Source organism: Chrysochloris asiatica, unplaced genomic scaffold (assembly GCF_000296735.1).
Source record: "Chrysochloris asiatica unplaced genomic scaffold, ChrAsi1.0 scaffold00001, whole genome shotgun sequence".
NCBI lineage: Eukaryota > Metazoa > Chordata > Mammalia > Afrosoricida > Chrysochloridae > Chrysochloris > Chrysochloris asiatica.
This window is the reverse complement of record NW_006408519.1, coordinates 2,506,682-2,512,030: the sequence shown is the minus strand read 5'-3', so window position 1 is coordinate 2,512,030 and position 5,349 is coordinate 2,506,682.

Here is a 5,349-nt window from a genome sequence, read left to right as displayed (position 1 = left end):
AAAAAAGTGGGTTGTAAAACCTACATCTATGCCTGTGGTTCTGTGGTTTCAGTCCTTGTGTGGTACTACAGGATAAGCACACTGGGCTGCAAGGTCAATTTCAAACTGCAAGATTAGCAGTTCAGACCTACCACCTGCTCCTCATAAACTCTTTACAGGGTTGCTATGAGTAGGAACTGACTCGAAGGCACTTAACAACAACAACATGTCTATGGTTATAGTTTCATTTGGGAATGGATTGTCTTTGCTACGTTAATGACACAGCATTTGTATAGGGTGCATCTGAGGCAATGCCGTTTGAGATATAGAAGAGATTAAACTAATGAGCAAAGGAGAGAAGGGGTAAAATGGATACCAAGACATGTGGAAATCTCCAACCAATCAAGAAGCAGAAACTAAAGAGACATGGACCTTCCTCTGATTCAACAGAGCTGGCACGCTGAATTCAGACATCTGGCCTCCTAAACTGTGAGAAACGAAATTTCTGTTTGTTGAAGACATCCACTTGCTTGGTATTAAGACAGCTGGCTTAGGGGAGTGGTACTGGCGGACAGCAGAAAATTTCCCAGTTGAAGGTGTGCCCTGGCCCAGGGCAGGGTTTGGTGGAGAAGGCCCTTCCAGCCATGAGATGCTGTGACTTGTCAAGACCAAGGGGAGCTGTAACATGCTCTGAGAGAGCTCAACAGCTGTGCAATTAGCCATGTCAGCCTTGAAATTCAACCCCTCAAAGAGGCAGTAACTCAAGATATTAGTCCACACTTGTTGCTTCCGGAGTTGGTCATAGCCTCTTAGGAGAAAAGATGAACCATCCCTAGAATGGAAATATCTGTCTACGTTGGGGAGCAATCAGAAGCAAAGGCACTGAAAATAACAGCAACTGCATCGAATCTGTTGGAAGGGGTCTCATTGGCTTCTGAGGCTTTGCAGGAAGCCACCTTCACCCTTCCTCCACCTGACCCCCCTCTAGGGAGAAGAGGGAAAAGAGACGTGCTTCCAAGGGGTGAAGTGCTCTGTAATACCTCCCATTTCTGCTTTGTCATAATCCCCAACATTCTGTTGGAGCAGAATCTCTCAGTGGTAAGAAACGCAACGCAGATTCCAAGGGCTGCTGTTGGCTCAGAGCTTTTGGACAATCAGTGGGTTAGAGCACACAACTCTGATGAGCGGAAGGTTGGGGAAGCCAGGTCACCTCCTTCCCACTGCCTGCCCTCTAGGAAAGAAGAAGGCAGCGGAAAGGGCTAGAACCCATCAAGAAGAAACATTTTTTTAAAAGAAGCCCTGTATCTTTCACACAACATGTAATTAACTCTCAGCAGAAGATGCCACTGATTCATAATGGGAGCCGACAGCGGGGGAGGAAGACTCTGACAAGCATGAGATTTCTCTCTCTTAAAAAATTTTAAGGGAACACGGAGAGTTGCAATTATAATTGGTGATCCTCAAGGATGGTGTGTCCCCAGCAACAAGTCAGATCACACTGCATGTTACCCCTTACCCAGGGAGGATGAACTGGGAGGGCTGTTCTGTTTTGGAGCCTGGCCCCAGCACTGCCCTTTCTTGTCCCTGATGGGCTTGTCAGGAGCCCCTGCCCTGGAAACTCCCACAGACTGCAAACAAGCCCCACCTACTCTCCACTCTCCAGGACAGCAGTCCTTGGAGGCACTCCAGCCTCAGCCCAGGCTCCCAGGGTGGTGCTTCTGGAAAGTCCACCCCTGGCCTCTCTCAAGTGTCCGGCATCCTGTGAGGAAGGGAGGTGCAGCTGGAGAGGAAAGGTGGGGTGGCTGGAGGTAGGCAGTGCCTGGACTCTGGTCTGGCCGGAACAAATGGGCCAGCCCTCTTCCAGGCACAAAGGGCTCTCTGTGAGGGATCCACCCTGTGTGGAATCTGGGAGGTTCACGTTTCCTAACAAAGGTGGCCCATTCCCAGAGTGGGCTGGGTGTGACCTGCAGGCTGAACCCTGCTGGCAGAGCTCTGTGGACTCCTGGTGACCCGGTTGGGTGGCTTCAGTTCTCCTTAGCATGTGGTCTGCCCTGGCAGTATAACAGACAGACAGGCAATGTAACCTCACAGGTTACAAGGAGCTGCCTCTTTCTTCAAGAAAGAGCCTTCCTAGGTCTTCTACACATATTCACCTGCGCGCACACACACACACACACACACACACACACACACAGTCCAGATGAAAGAAGATCTTCAATCTAGCCAACTATGTAGCCTTCCAAGTCCCCCCAACCACCAAGTTGTTGATGCAGAAAAATCATACTACTGTCACTCTTAAGTGCCATTAAGTCACCTCAGGCTCACAGCGACTCTGTATAGGATTTCCAAGGACTGACTGGTGGGTTTGAACCTCAGACCTTTCGATTGGCAGGCCAGTGCTTATCCTATAACTCCACATCAGGATTCTGACATTGGACTATTGCTGTTATATACCACTGAGTTGGTTCCGACTCGTAGAGACCCTGTATAAGGTTTCTGAGGAGCAGCCCATGGGATTGAACTGCTGAGCTTGTGGTTCACAGTCTAGTGTTGATCCTACAACACCACACCAGGAGTCCAATTAGACTTATTATTGTTAAGTGCCTTCGAGTCGGTTCCAACCCATAGTGTCCCTGTATAGGGTTTCTGAGGAGTGGCTGGTGAGTTAGAACTGCTGACCTTGAGGTTCAAATGACTTTGCAGTCTGCCGCATCAACCCACAGCGCCGCACCAGAACTGCCCAATTAGACTGTGGTTGTTAGGTGCCATGGAGTCGGCACCAACTCATAGCGACCCTATGCACAACAGAACGAAACACTGCCGGTCCTGGGCTAACCTCACAATTGTTGCCATGCTTTGAGCTCATTGATGCTACCATATTGCCAATCCATCTCGCTGGGGGTCTTCCTCTTTTTCTCTGACCCGCCACCTTACCAAACATGATATCCTACTCCAGTGACTGGTCCTTCCTGACAACATGTCTGAAGTATGAGAGACGAAATCTGGTCATCCTGGCCCCCAAGGAGCACTCTGGCTGTACTTCTTCCAACACAGATCTGTGTTAGACTTGTTGTTGTTGTTAAGTGCCATCGAGTCGGTTCCGACCCATAGTGACCCTGTACAGTTCCTAGGCTGTAAATCTTTACAGGAGCAGAAAGCCTCGTCTTTCCCCCAGGGAGCAGCTGGTAGTTTCGAACTGCTGACCTTAGGGTACGCAGCCTAATTTGTAACCACTATGCTACAAAATCAGTCTTAAGAAGTATGTAACAAGAAACACTATATTGACCATGTTGTTGTTGTTGTTAAGTGCCATCAAGTCAGTTCCAACCTATAGCGACATTATTTCTCTTCAGAACTCTGTCATTAAGTGCCGCCTCAATGTGATCTTGCTAAGCATAAAGAAAAAAGGCAAGGAACCTTTGGATAGGCAGAATAATATGGGAGATATACTGAAATAGTTTACGCTGGTGCGTCTGTTCAGCCAAGCTCCAGGTTCATTTGAGGTGGCTGCACCATGTGGTGGAATAGGAGTAGTCAGGGAGTTACTTAAACCCTCCCTGGGCCTCTGGAGCCTTGTCTTCAAAATGAAAGCCTTGGAGTAAGGTTCTTAAAGTCTTTTCAGTTCTCAAGCTCTGTTCTCTTCCTGTGGAGGCAGACCAGGTCTGAAAGCCACAGGTTACCCCAGAACCTGCTTCTGACACAGTCCTGCAGTCCCCATTGCATCGGGGACTCCCCAGGCATCTGTACATTCCCTCCTGACCACAGCTGAGGTCCATTATTAGTGGACAGGAAGAGTGTGTGTGTGTGTGTGGTGTCTTAGAATGCAGGCCGCTTCTGCATCTGGAATATCCTACCCTGTGGACTATGAGGCCGACATTCATGTATTGAGCAGACATTTCCTAAGTACCATCTAACACCAGTGTGCAAAACAGATATTTCATAGACTCAGGAGCATACACTTGGCATAAAATCAAAGGTACTTTCACTCTATAGAAAAGCATAGTAAAGTAGGGGGAGAATCACTGGCCCCAAGATGCCAGAAGTCTCTTGTTTCCTCAGTTGCTATCTTCTCAATTGTAGTTTCTCATGAATGCATCTGATTGGTGGAGCCTGGTTCATGTGCCCATTTCTGACTGCAAGGGAGGCTGGGAAATCAAGTTTCTGGCTTCTGTTTTAGTTATCTAATGCTGCTATAACAGAAACACCACAAGTGGATGACTAACCAATTTATTCTCTCACAGTTTAGGAGGCAAAAGTCCAAATTCAGAGTGCCGACTCAAGGGGGAAGGCTTTCTGTGTTTTTGTCAGCTCTGGGGAAAGGTCCTTGTTTGCTCTCAGTATCTGTAGGCCCCCCATTCCTTGGAGATCTCCCTGTGTCTTCTCACTGACCTTCTCCCAGCTCTAAGAGCTTCACCCTGCAGGAACCCCCTGTTCAAAGGATGCAGTGTACTCCTTGCTCTTCTTTCCTGATCCCTCTTTCTCTGTCCCCTCCTCTCTTCTTTTGTCTTTGTAAGATAAACGGCATTACAGGCCATACCCCAGGAAATTCCTTACATTGGGTGAAGGCTGTGACAGAATTAAGAGTATTGCTTGTTATTTTTGTTAAATGCTGTTGAGTCAATTCCAACTCAAAAGTAGCCCTGCACAGGGTTACTGAGAAGTAGCTGGTGGGTTTGAACTGCCACCCTTATGGTTAGTAGTCCAGTGCTTATCCTACAGTGCCAAATGAGGAGTCCAAAGAGTATTGCAGCCCACTGTTAACCATTTTATTGTTTGTCACATCAGATCATATCCTGGAGAATCATCACACAACCCAGGTCTGAAAGCCACAGGCTACTCGGTCATCCCCCCCAGAACCTGTCAAACTGTCAAACCACTGAGAATCATGACCCAGCCTAATTGACACAGATTTTGAGGGGATACAATGAAATCTGTGATATTTGAGGAAGCACAAATATCACAGGAGCTTCTGATTGGTGAAATGGTGCTCAGCTGCTAACGGAAAGGTTGGAGATTCAAGTCCACCCAAAGGTACCTACCTGGGAAGCATGACCTGGTGATCTCCTTCCAAAAAAATCAGCCATTGAAAACCCTGTGGAGCCCAGTTCTACTCTGAAATACATGGGGTCACTATGAGTCAGAGTCAACTCCATGGCAACTGGTAACCGAGCTTCCCAAATACAGGAAGAGCATCAAGGGATTTGGGGTGGTCACAAAGTACCAGAAATCTACTATACAGGCACTTTCATAGTTTCTTCAAGGAGACCCAAGATCTGAGAATGAGGACCACAGCTCAGTTTCTTATGTTTTCCCTTGAATAGCTAGTACTGCTCATGTGGTGTTGTAGGATCAGCTCTGGACAGCTAACCG